This window comes from Poromitra crassiceps (genome assembly GCF_964638095.1).
Source record: "Poromitra crassiceps genome assembly, chromosome: 8".
In the NCBI taxonomy this organism is placed as follows: domain Eukaryota; kingdom Metazoa; phylum Chordata; class Actinopteri; order Beryciformes; family Melamphaidae; genus Poromitra; species Poromitra crassiceps.
The window spans coordinates 49,198,589-49,212,716 of NC_139629.1; the positions used below are offsets into that span (position 1 = coordinate 49,198,589).

A 14,128-nucleotide genomic window follows, 5' to 3' on the forward strand; every position below is an offset into this window, starting at 1 on the left:
GCTCTTAGGATAGTCTAGGCGTCTTGTAGATAAGCTATCTTAAAAAACAGACATAATGAGTCGACATTCTTACAGACAGACAGACAGACAGACAGACAGACAGACTGTGTGTCTCACTGACTCTCCTCTGTCCTGGTCAGCTCCAGGTTGGGCTCCTGTATTGATGACCCGCGGTTGGTCATCCCAGTAACGGTTGGTCATCCCATCCCCGGTCGCTAACGGCAGCAGCATGAAGGCTCTGATCCTGGTCGGCGGGTATGGCACGAGGCTCCGCCCCCTCACACTGAGCGTGCCCAAACCGCTGGTGGAGTTCTGCAACAAGCCCATCCTGCTGCACCAGGTGGAGGCGCTGGTCACGGTGAGCTCATCGCAATTCACAACATCACAAAGACAATCTATAAACAACATCTGGATGGATTCTTTTTGGCTGTGAAGGTGTGAGAGGAAATCAGTTTGATGGTACAGTGACTTCTAATAGGGAGAATGGCGGCTCTGGCATTCCCACAGCGCCCTCCGAAGGCCTGTTCCTGCACTATGGATTTTTGGTGGCTGCATCCCGGCTCGGCTTGACAGTGTCAAGGAACTTTTAACACAATTTTCTCCTTATAGCTCCTTCAAATTAAAAGTTTTCCACTGACAAACGGTACAATTTTATTGTGAAGTACGTATAGGAAGTTAAACATGTTTAGCTTGCTAGCTTGATTTTCTCTCACTGAAACAAGTCGAGACAAGAACATTTGGGGATATTCGGAGCACCCCTCCCCCCAGCAAACCAGTTATAAACACTGCATAAAGGTAAGCAAATAGAGACTAGAGAGTACAAGCAGAAGCAGTAAAATAAAGGCTGATCGGAACGTACAACGTACGTTAGCATCTGTAACTGTGGGACGCAGATTCAATCGTTTATACGTTTATATATAATCATGCATATACCTGTATGTATGTATGTATGTATGTATGTATAGTGTCTATAAGTGTGAGTGAAGTAAGTGAAATTAATATTTTGATTGTATTTTTGTTATCATTTCACTTTTATTCACAATAGTCTGTCACTCTGTGTGTGTGTGTGTGTGTGTGTGTGTGTGTGTGTGTGTGCGTGTGTGCGTGCGTGCAGGCCGGTGTGGATCACATGGTCCTGGCGGTCAGCTACATGTCAGCCCTGCTGGAGAGGGAGATGAGAGTCCAGGAGCAGAGAGTGAGTCACACACATGGCTGCCTGGACAGGCCTGACCACTGAGTGCATTTTGTGTCAAAGCAATGAAAAGTGACTCCTGCTTTAGGGCTTGGGCTGTATAAGTATTGTCTTGGCTGAACACATTATTCCAATCAAAGTTAGGAAATTCCCTTTATTTTATTTGACTGTTGTTTATGTCTACAAATGTTAGTTTATTAGTCACTGTTATTGTTCCAGGGAACAACATGCACTAGTAGGAACTAACAATCCTATCCACCTTATTTTTGGTGGGCATTTTTGCCTGATCTGCATGATGGGTGCTTCTTCCGGTGTGATCCTCCCAGCCTTGTTGCTGACAGCTTGACACCCGTCTGGGCGAACGGAGCAAATCACTAATCAGGTCCAGCTTGGCAAAAATCTCGTCGATAAATATCCCTTTAAGAGCGCAGTGCATTCATGGGTAATCGCCTGCTGTGGCTAATATTAGCCGCTAGTTAGTTATGTTACATGGCAGTAAAACGCCACTGAATGACCAAATTGATATAACTTTTAACCATTTCGAGTAACACTGTTTCCATACGCATCACCAGCGTTAGTTTGTTGTTTATAACGTGGCTATATTCATAACGTTTTCTATCTCGGATGCGTTATTTCGAATCGCACATAGGTTACGCCTGGCGCAACCTATGTGGGTTTCAGGATGAAACAGACTCGAGCCACTAACGTCATCTTAAGAGCACAATATTCCTGGAATGCAAGTTTAACTAAACAGTTACATGTCCTCTGCATTCTACATAAAATTAAGATATTACGGGTTGTTTTATTTTGTATGTTACATACTTATTGGCCAAGTTATGTTCAATTCAGCCAGGGTACAAGGGACTGAGTGTAGGCGGCCATCTTTTCAAATCAAGTAGAATACCATTTAGGAAACGGCAAGCTGCAACAATAAGTCACGTTAAACCGGACCTTGTACGCACAATTATTTTTTACAGTGGGGCATTCAAAAATAAGGTGGATTGTTTCCTCTTTTTTTTTACGGTGTCACCGGTAACACCGGTGTTGTCACATGTTTATTACCCAGTGGTAAAATGTCCACACCGTGGCATCCCTAGAACCCTGTGACTTGGACTTGTCTCCCCCCTCCTCAAACAATCACACCATGCTGGTCGTTTTCAGAAGTTATGGGAAAACAATCAAGTTATTTTGTGTGTGTGTGTGTGTGTGTGTGTGTGTGTGTGTGTGTGTGTGTGTGTGTGTGTGTGTGTGTGTGTGTGTGTGTAGCCGGTCCCCTGGCGCTGGCCAGAGAGCTGCTGACCGTGGACAACGAGCCGTTCTTCGTCCTGAACTCTGACGTCATCTGTGACTTCCCCTTCACACACATGCTGCAGTTCCACTAGAGCCACGGCAGAGAGGGGACCATCGTGGTGAGAGACAGACAGACAGACTTACAGACGAGGAGAGACAGACTGACAGACTTACAGATGAGGAGAGACAGACAGACAGACTTACAGACGAGGAGAGACAGACTGACAGACAGACAGATGGGGAGAGACAGACATACAGACGAGGAGAGACTGACAGACTTACAGACAGATGGGGAGAGACAGACTTACAGACGAGGAGAGACAGACTGACAGACAGACAGATGGGGAGAGACAGACTTACAGACGAGGAGAGACAGACTGACAGACAGACTTACAGACGAGGAGAGACAGACAGACGAGGAGAGACTGACAGACGAGGAGAGACTGACAGATGGGGAGAGACAGACATACAGATGGGGAGAGACAGACTGACAGACAGACAGATGGGGAGAGACAGACTGACAGACATACAGATGGGGAGAGACAGACAGACATACAGACAATTTTCCTAATATTTATCATCCAGTGATATAAAAAAGTGATTAAACTGTGTGCCGGTGGGGTGACTTGTACCTGTATGTATGTATGTATGTATGTATGTATGTATAGTGTCTATAAGTGTGAGTGAAGTAAGTGAAATTAATATTTTGATTGTATTTTTGTTATCATTTCACTTTTATTCACAATAGTCTGTCACTCTGTGTGTGTGTGTGTGTGTGTGTGTGTGTGTGTGTGTGTGTGTGTGTGTGTGTGTGTGTGTGCAGGTGACGCGGGTGGAGGAGCCCTCTAAGTACGGTGTGGTGGTGTACGAGCCTCGCGCCGGGAGGATCCAGTGCGCGTGTGTGTGTGTGTGTGTGTGTGTAGCTCAGGCCGACGTCCATCGAGAAAGAGATCTTCCCGGTCATGGCTGAAGAGGGTCAGCTGTACGCCATGGAGCTGCAAGGTGACGCCTCACAGCCTGCTAGCTTCACAGCCTGCTAGCCTCACAGCCTGCTAGCTTCACAGCCTGCTAGCTTCACAGCCTGCTAGCTTCACAGCCTGCTAGCCTCACAGCCTGCTAGCTTCACAGCCTGCTAGCCTCACAGCCTGCTAGCTTCACAGCCCGCTAGCCTCATAGCTTCACAGCCTGCTAGCCTCACAGCCTGCTAGCCTCATAGCTTCACAGCCTGCTAGCCTCACAGCCTGCTAGCCTCACAGCCTGCTAGCCTCACAGTCTGCTAGCTTCACAGCCTGCTAGCTTCACAGCCTGCTAGCCTCACAGCCTGCTAGCTTCACAGTCTGCTAGCCTCACAGCCTGCTAGCTTCACAGCATGCTAGCCTCACAGCCTGCTAGCTTCACAGCCTGCTAGCTTCACAGCCTGCTAGCCTCACAGCCTGCTAGCCTCATAGCCTGCTAGCTTCACAGCCTGCTAGCCTCACAGCCTGCTAGCTTCGCAGCCTGCTAGCCTCATAGCTTCACAGCCTGCTAGCTTCACAGCCTGCTAGCCTCACAGCCTGCTAGCTTCACAGCCTGCTAGCTTCAGTACACTATACCTAAACACCATGCAGCTGCAAAGTAACAAATCCAATTCTATTTTTAAAGTCACATTTAAATCCTGGAACTGAGTTGTCAGTTTTGCTCCTGTGTTTCTGCTCCGCTGCAGTCTGTGAAGTGTTTTAGCTGTCTGACATCACAATGAAACTCTGTTGGTTTCATTTTGTTTCCTCGCTGAGCTTCTGAGTCTCCTCCTGTCTGTCTTACAAGACCAACAACAGGACTAAATTGTCTGTCTGTCTGTCTGTCTGTCTGTCTGCCTGTCTGTCTGTCTGTCTGTCTGTCTGTCTGTCTGCCTGTATGTCTGCCTGTCTGTCTGTCTGTCTGTCTGCTTGTATGTCTGCCTGTCTGTCTGCCTGCCTGCCTGTCTGTCTGTCTGTCTGGCTGTCTGCTTGTATGTCTGCCTGTCTGCCTGCCTGTCTGTCTGTCTGCCTGCCTGTCTGTCTGTCTGTCTGTGTCTGTCTGCCTGCCTGCCTGTCTGTCTGTGTGTCTGTCTGTCTGCAGGCTTCTGGATGGACATGGTCAGCCTAAAGACTTCCTGACAGGGATGTGTATGTACCTTCAGTCAGTACGGCAACACGCTCCTGAGAGACTCCGCACGGGGCCCGGTTTCCTAGGCAACGTTCTGGTGGTGAGTACAGCTAGCAAGCTAGTTATTTAGTGCTACTTGTTAGTTAAATTGTATCACCAATCTAGTTTTGATTTGTTTAACACTGTTGGTCACTGGATAATTCCATTGTGGTACTTCATAATTTTAATGTCTATCAGACTATTTCTAAGAAATTATTAAGTAAAATGTCTTGTGTGTATGAACCTTTTGCCTGGTAGTTTAGTCGAGGATAGATTGATCATTGATTGTGAATGTTTGCTAGAACGACTGTAGACTAGACACTATCTAAGCTTGGACAATGAAGGTGATGTCTTTGTGTTCTCTCCCTGTTCCTCCCTCCGTCCTCAGGACCCGACAGCACAGATCGAAAAGAACTGTACCATCGGGCCTAACGTAACGATTGGTGCCGGTGTGATTCTGGAGGACGGGGTGAGGATAAAGCGATGTACGGTGCTGAAGGGAGCGCGGGTTCGATCCCACTCCTGGCTAGAGAGCTGCATCGTGGGATGGAGCTCCTCTGTGGGCCAGTGGGTGAGTACAGATCTGGACAGAGTACCACAATACTGCCAAAGTCCTACTGAACCAGAGTGCTGCAAGTCAAAGTCCTACTGAACTAGAGTGCTGAAAGTCAGGAAGAAATACAATGACCAGATTAAATGAATTGAAGTGACAGTAGTAGGTAGCTCAGTTTAAGTCACAAGTAAGGCCGTGTGTCCATCTAGCGTCTTTTTCCGACCGTTAAACGCTGGAAGTACGCTGGGAAACGCTGATCTTGGCGCACAAGATGCAAGGAAGCAGTCTGAAAGTAACGTTATTTCAGTGCGGTAGCTAGCTTGATAGCTGACAGCTAACATTAGCTAACAACACACATACAGTGATCTAGCTCAACACTCACCAGAAATATTAAGTGTCTAGCCAATCTGCTCCCACAATTAAGCCTTTCTGTCTCTGTTGCGATAGTTTCTCCATATGATTAGTTGCCAGAAAAGGAGCACCCGACACCAGCGTCTTTCTGAAAAGTTAAAATATTTTCAGCTGGAAGCGCTGGGAGTCGGGCGCACAAAAACGCCGGAGCGCTGTGAAAATAGACGCTGGGCGCTGCGCACTTTCTCTAGACGTCCGTGTGCACCTGCATATGCTCGCTCCTCATTGGAAACAACTGAAAAAAGACGCTGGAGCTGATGAAAAGACGCTAGGTCGACACAGGTCCAAAGGACAAAGAAATACCAGCGCCTCTTACTATTTTAGCAACCAACCAGATGTTTAGAAGACAACAGGACACAGGTAACACGCACGCATGCACACACACACACACACGCACGCACGCACGCACGCACACACACACACACACACACACACACACACACAGAGAGACACACACACACACACACACACACACACACACACACGGCCCAGCAATGCAATATTTAGGCTAAAATGCTACATGTTTTCTAGATGTGTGTTTTTCTCACAACCTTACTCGTACAATACGGAGCAAATATGCAATGTAGAATTTATTTGTTGGATATTACAGTAGCAATGTGACAGTAATAAAGTATCATTCTTATCATTCTTAAAGCAGCTATGGGGAACTTTCATTTTGTGTTGATTTTAGCAGCCCTTGTGTACAAAAGCAGTCGTGTAAGACAGTGATGATCTCATCAGTGATGTCATAAGACTGATGGATGTGAACTTAAGGGGCACACACACACACACACACACACACACACACACCTGCGTGCATGTAAACTTAGGCCATGTTTACACGGCGTCGCTCCCTGCATAAGATGGCAAACTGCTGGTGTGTTCTGGACTTTGGTTCTGCGTTTACACACAGTGTTGTATGATAATGAATCACGTGCAGACGGTGCCGTAAAAGTGACTGAAAACACTGTAGTGCGCATGCCAGGCCGCTAGGTGGCGGTGTAACGTGTAATTAGTATATCCAGCACTGTGACACTGTGTCCTGTCTTTGCTGTCCTCCAGTACCATCATCTCGTGGGGAAGGAGCAGGGAGAAGGAGGCGTTTGAGCAGCTCCTGGACCAGTTCTCCAGTGGTCCGGTGTCAGTGGTCAGCGACAGCTACGACATCTTCAAGGCCTGTAAACACATCTGGGGAGACAAGCTGAAGGAGCGAGTCATGGAGCGCAGCCAGGATTCCTATCTGGTCATCCGGCCAGACTCCGGAGACCCCGACGAGACCCTTATTGAGGTTTGGACACACCTGACTCTATGCCCTATCAAATTTGGGCTCACTGAGGCCCCGCCCACACATATACGGATATAATTTTCGAAAATGTATTATTTTCTCTGCATTTTGGCCTCCCGTGCACATGAAAACAGAGCTTTTGCAAGTTGAACTATTTTCCACTCTTTGCGCGACCAACCACGGGGGTGAGTGTGGAATCTGTACCCTAACCCTACCATAGAGACACTGCGGACCGCGTCATCATTCAGAAACCACGCCCAAGACGGGGGAAAACAAAAACTCCCCCCCAATCCTGGCGTTCTCCTATGTCGCGTGCATGGCCACGTTGCACACAAAGATCATATATACGGAAGATGAACACTCCAACTTACTTCCTTGACAGCTAGATCCACATTTTTCTTCTCGACAATTCTCAATGGCTTCCTTGTTTTGCTCAGGAGTACAAAAAAACTTTAATTGCCGATTTTTTTCACATTTGTTGTCTGTGCAGCCCACCACACAACAGCTTTTAGCTATGTTTAATCTAAGCGGAAATGACGCTGGTGTATGGAAGTGAATGGAGCGCTTTCCCCCGTGATGGGCGTGGCCTATTTCATGCAGTGTCTCTATAGGAAATAATGACCGTTAAATTGTTGGCTGGTGTGAATGGGAATCTTTTTGAAAACAGAGGAGAAAAAAAAAAGTATTTTCAGAAATATCCCTAAACCTCTGGACGTAGTCTGTTGGAGACAGAGCACACCTTGCCAGACACATCTGATGCTCATGACTCAAATGACTCCTGGTCTACAGAGCAATATTGTGGGAGTTGTATGTATTAATGCCTTGTGTTTGGTTTCTTAGGTCATCAAGATCTTAGAGGAGTGTTTCGAGTGTTCAGTGAACTCTGTGGGCTACAAGGTGCTGCCTTCTTACCTACGCATCATTCAAGGAGACGGCATCGACCTCAACTCAGTGGGAGAGGTCAGAAGAAGTTTGCTTGTTCTACTTGTATTATGTGAAGTACTGTGTTATTCAGATCTATGTCGTTTCCTTGTATTTTCTGCTGCTATAAACACTTAATTTCCCCACGATGATCATTAGTTTCATCAGATATAATACCCCGTTCAAGACAACTCGGACCGCCGGAAAAAATTGGTTCCGACCTGTAAAAAGTGAATTGAACGGTCGTTCAGGTTCAGCTCGGAAATTCGGGTATCATCCAGAGCTCCGGTTTCTCTGAGTTGGCGTCACAGCCACATCAAAATGGCAACTTCCATCGTTAATGATAATCACAGAATTATTATAAAGACGTTTGTTGACGTTTTAACACACAATTTGAGGTCTTAATTATGTAATGTTAACGTGTCATGTGTTTGTGTCATCTGTGTTTCGCTCTGTGTGAAATTCTGCATTCAGCATGTTCGGTTAGCATTGTTCGCTAGTAGGTAGCTAACATGCTGATGCGGGTTGCTATAGCAACCACTTGGTTTCCCCCCCGAGCGGGAGGTGCAGCGTGAACGCAAATCTGTCCGGGCCGGAGGTTCCGTGTTGAAACTTACGGTGGTCAGAGTTGTCATGAATGCGGTATATGAAACGTACTTTCTCTCTTTCTCTGTCTTTCTGCCACTAACACACACACACACACACACACACCAGCCATCTACATCGTCACCTGACTTTGATTGAAGTTACATTAAGTATGACGTCTATCAGAATGAAGTGCAACAGAACTCAGTATAAGTAAGGTCTCCTATCATTTCCACAAAGTGGGAAACAGACAGAATGAGGGAAGTTATTAAAGGAACACTCCGCCCATTTTCAACCAGCTTTGTATCATTAGAACATCAGTAGTATATCAGAAAACTGTAAACGGTTTTGAAGTCTGTCATTTAATTTGACAGTTATTGAGTGTTAAAGTGTGGACCAGTGACATCACTGGTCCACACTAACTCAAATTAATAACTCATTAACTCAAATCAACTCTCAATAACTGTCAAACTATTCATCATTCATCTAGTTTGACAGTTATTGAGAGTTGATTTGAGTTAATGAGTTATTAATTTGAGTTAGTGTGGACCAGTGATGTCACTGGTCCACACTTTAACACTCAATAACTGTCAAATTAAATGACAGACTTCAAAACAGTTTACAGTTTTCTGATATACTACTGATGTTCTAATGATACAAAGCTGGTTGAAAATGGGCAGAGTGTTCCTTTAAGGGAATTCTAACAAATCTAACAAATTATCTGCGTCACTAGAGCTCCTTACTATACATGTTGCTTGCCTGGGTGCAGTTCTGCAATACAGTCCTGATATTGGGCCAATGGACACGGCAAAAGCAGCCAAAGCGTCTTTTACTATGTATTGAATTGGCCGTTCTGTAATAAGATCATAAAATATGTAGATGAATGGATTGACTGGAGTTGTGTTTTAATTCTGTACCACTTTCCCAGATATATATATGACTCTGTCTTGTCTTGTTTATGTTTGGCTGAACTTTTTGTAACTTGCTTGTTAATTTGTTTGTATTGTTGAACTTGACTGATTTGTGTCTTGTAAGCCCATACGGGCTGGGCACCATGAATATGGTGCATGACACAGAAATAAAATTATCTACTTACTTAAAGACTAGAATATTTCCAAGTTTAAATTTGTTTGTTTTCCCCCCTAGTGTGTGTGAGGTCCACCCACCACAATCTCTCCAAATCCTGTGGGAAACACTGTGAGGAAATAATCCACAATGAAAATAATCGTTAGTTGCAGGCGGACCTGCTTTTATGTGGATGACATTTGCTTTTATTTGAAAGAAAAATAAGGTGATTATTATTATATGTAGAATCAGTAGTGCTGATGATTATAATAGGTAGTATTAGTAGTGCTGATGATTATAATATGTAGTATTAGTAGTGCTGATGATTATAATAGGTAGTATTAGTAGTGGAGGTCATGTCCAGACTGATCAGATGAGCTGTTTTCTCCTCAGCTTGGGATCCGTATCTCTCTGTCTCATGAGAAGGAGCCTCTGGGAACAGGTGAGCGCTCAAGGCCTTGCAACTTTTTGAAAATAGACATGAATAGATATGGGTCATTGAAAGTGCTTGAATTTATCTATTTTGTGCAAGAATAGAAAAGTTATTTTGATATTCATTTTACTAAACTATAGTATATATACTATACTATACTATACTCACACATTCAAGCCTGAAGCCTCTCTCTCTTTAATAGTTGTCTGTGAGCTTCTGTAGAGTTGCTTGTTCTCATTAGAGGAACCTGCAAGTTTTGTGCGGGAACTTCCTCAGACAATCAAACCATGTTGATCATTTTCAAAAGTTTGGGGAACACATCGTGTGTGTGTGTGTGTGTGTGTGTGTGTGTGTGTGTGTGTGTGTGTGTGTGTGTGTGTGTGTGTGTGTGTGTGTGTGTGTGTGTGTGTGTGTGTGTGTGTGTGTGTGTGTGTGTGTGTGTGTAGCCGGTCCCCTGGCGCTGGCCAGAGAGCTGCTGACCGTGGACAACGAGCCGTTCTTCGTCCTGAACTCCGACGTCATCTGTGACTTCCCCTTCACACACATGCTGCAGTTCCACCAGAGCCACGGCAGAGAGGGGACCATCGTGGTGAGAGACAGACAGACAGACTTACAGACGAGGAGAGACAGACTGACAGACAGACAGATGGGGAGAGACAGACTGACATTACAGATGAGGAGAGACTGACACAGACAGATGGGGAGAGACAGACAGACTTACAGACGAGGAGCGACAGACAGACTGACAGACAGACAGATGGGGAGAGACAGACTGACAGACAGACAGATGGGGAGAGACAGACTGATAGACTTACAGACGAGTAGAGACAGACTGACAGACAGACAGATGGGGAGAGACAGACAGACATACAGATGAGGAGAGACTGACAGACAGACAGATGGGGAGAGACAGACAGACAGACATTACAGACGAGGAGAGACTGACAGACAGATGGGGAGAGACAGACTGACATTACAGATGAGGAGAGACAGACAGACAGACAGATGGGGAGAGACAGACAGACTTACAGACGAGGAGAGACAGACAGACAGATGGGGAGAGACAGACTGACAGACAGATGGGGAGAGACAGACTGACACTTACAGACGAGGAGAGACAGACTGACAGACAGACAGATGGGGAGAGACAGACAGACAGACATACAGATGAGGAGAGACTGACAGACAGACAGATGGGGAGAGACAGACAGACATTACAGACGAGGAGAGACTGACAGACAGACAGATGGGGAGAGACAGTCCATCCGGTCATGGGGCACAGGACATTACGTCATCACAGGATTAACGCGATTGGCTGGCTCAGATCTGTTCAAATCTGAGCCAGCCAATCACGTTGTCCTGCGCAGTTTGGGACAGTGTATAAAAGAGGAGAGGAGAGGGACAGAGGGGAACCAGAGGAGAGGAGGAGAGAGGGAGAGAGGGGGAGGAGAGAGGAGGAGGGGAGGGGGAGGAGAGAGGAGGGGAGGGGAGAGGGGAACCAGAGGAGAGAGGAGAGGAGGGGAGAGGGGGAGAGGAGGGGAGGGGAGAGGAGGGGAAAGGAGAGGGACAGAGGGGAACCAGAGGAGAGGAGAGAGGGAGAGAGGAGGGGAGAGGAGAGGGAGAGAGGGGGAGGAGAGCGCCGCCAGCGGCACCACCCCGCTGGGCACAGACACCCAGGGCAGCCACTCCCACCACCAGGCTGCCACCACCCGCCCTGGCCCTCACCCTGCCCGGGTCCCACACCCCCGGCTGAGACCCTCCTCCAGGCTTAGACAGATATAAAAAGTGAAGTTGATGCATGTGTATGAATTACTTTCCAAAGCCTTTGCATCAAGGCAAGACGTGGCCACTTTAAAGAATCTAAAGTTAAAATCTAAGACAGTTTTGATTTTTTTTTGTCAATTTGTGTTATTTCTTTTTTATATCTTTAGTATTATTCTAAAATGTTAAAAATAAAGAAAAATGTGTTGTCAAAACTTTTGACTGGCTATTTATTAAACCACATAAACTCAGATCATTTGGCCTTGCTTTGATAGTGTGATGGTCTGTTGTCTGTAGGTCAGTGTGATGATCTGTTGTCTGTCTGTAAGTCAGTGTGATGGTCTGTTGCGATTCATTTTTCTTCTTCTCCCAAATGACAGGACAACATAAAATCTGAACCCTTGAACTGTTTTTATTATTCCATTTTAATATAAAAATGGGAAGACATCATTTGGCCACAGTGTGGCAGTATGTGGCTTTCTGCATTGCATCTGCTCAGACACCCTGGTGGAGCCTGTTCAGGGCCAATAGTAGAAGAATGTGTTTGTTTCTGGGCTCTACAGGTAGCCTAGGTGTTTGTTTCTGGGCTCTACAGGTAGCCTAGGTGTGTGTATCAGGGCTGTGCTGAAAAAGATGATGCTGCTACACTCAGAAAATCCTCCCGGGATCAAAAAGCAAAAACATTTGGGTACTGGAATGTGTACATTTCAGTTTCAGTGCCATCTCAGCTGTCCATCCCTCACTCTACAAGCTTCCATCTTTCCACAGACCTTCAACATAATATTTTTGGCAGAATTATTATAATATATATAATATATTTTATATATCTATATATATATATATAAACAAAACAAGTGTCGGACATGTCAAGGCTTTACGTGCCACTAGAGGTAGCCCACCGTTTTGCCACTTCAGAATAGTATACCACAATTAAATTATTAAATAAATATTGCCTGATAAATATTGCACAAGTATTTCTATAACAAGCTAAACAGAACGGCACATTGAATTCCAAAACAGATCAAACCGTTTTCCATTTCAACAACAAGAGTTGTTGTTACATTCTGAGGTACAACTTTGGGGAATCAGGAGCATGTCTTCAAATCATCTTTGACTGCCACATGCATTCTCAGGCTGGTGAGATGGTCTCCTTCTAGAGGCAACCAAAACTTGTAACAAAGCATGTGACAGCCCCTTTCTCAAGGGTTAATCCAAGACGTATTTCACTCCCTTGAAACCATTCATTTCGCTTAATAAATACTCCCGTTGCAGGTAATAGTATATTATGAAAATAAACTTCCAGCATCACTATGCTGCTGCTGTAATGTCCTTTTTTTCTTTTTCAAAGGGAAAACGGTCTTAAATGCATGTCGTAACTCCATTTGATCCATCAAACAGTAATACCTGTAGATTTACAAATGATCAGCTCCCCCAGCGTGTTCAGCATCTTCTTGTTTTCAATTTTTTCAATTAAAAATATTTGATGCAAGCTGATTCCAATGTTCAATCAGTATTCTTGTGTACTGTTAAACCTTAGTTAGTGGGTTAGTTCTTGAAGTTTGCCTCTAAACCAAATTGAAGAACATGCGAGTTATACCAACACTGCATTTGAGACGGTCCCCTAAATTACTTCTTCAAAACAAAAACATGGCATGTACCTTGATCCCTTACAGATAAACGACAATATCACTTACTAAATTACATCATAACAAAATACAGTAGTTATATTCAGGCTTGGATATGATGCCTGGTACAGTGTTTGTTATTACTGAAGGTTGTGAAGGAAAACATTTTTTAAGAAGACGGTTCTTACACAAACATTTCATGAACATATACTGTCCACGGGTTGTGTTAACCCTACCTTTTATTCTGAAAGCCGAGAACACTTCTGTGTACTCTGCACGTGTAGTGCACTTGACCCTGCCTCAGTGAGGTAGAGTGTTTCCTGCCGTCAAAGCTCAACCAGGTTATTCCTTGTAACCTCGTCACTGTCAACCCACAGGGTTTATGCCAGAAGAGGCCTACTGGCAGTTGAAGGTATTGCACCAGATGGAAACATCGCTGGCAAAGGTATTTTTACAAGACTATAGAGAGAGTCATGTCTACTTTGGCACCTTTTCCATGTAATTCACCTGATGGCCTCTGCTGGCCTCTCCTGCAAGTTTCCAAATACACAGACCTCAGTGGCACAGGCCCCCCCGAGCGTACCACCACCCACCTCTCCCCAAGTCTCTCAGTGCAGTCCTGCCAGGCAGCCTCCCCTGAAACCTCTCCCCAGAATTCCTTTATGTTGCAGTCTGCTGCAAGAGATATATCTAATGTAGACAATAGCTTATACCAGATGGATAAATCTGTACCCTCAAGCAGTAAAAAAGAAAAACGGCACAAGAGCATCACAAAGGGAGGCTGGTTGTACTGGCGCGGGCGGGGTTTCCAGACTCTGCTAAGGGATGAGCAGAGAGGGAGATG

The 14,128-nt window shown here is 45.4% G+C and overlaps 1 pseudogene across 1 annotated transcript; it reads left to right on the forward strand.

Annotated features, from left to right (window-relative positions):
* Positions 1–229: 229 nt before the first annotated feature.
* LOC310780394 (mannose-1-phosphate guanylyltransferase catalytic subunit beta-like) lies at positions 230–6,877 on the forward strand (annotated as a pseudogene). Its single transcript has 7 exons — positions 230–358; positions 1,115–1,246; positions 2,459–2,601; positions 3,306–3,484; positions 4,580–4,706; positions 5,034–5,216; positions 6,672–6,877. The product of its transcript is annotated as a mannose-1-phosphate guanylyltransferase catalytic subunit beta-like (transcript).
* Positions 6,878–14,128: the final 7,251 nt, after the last annotated feature.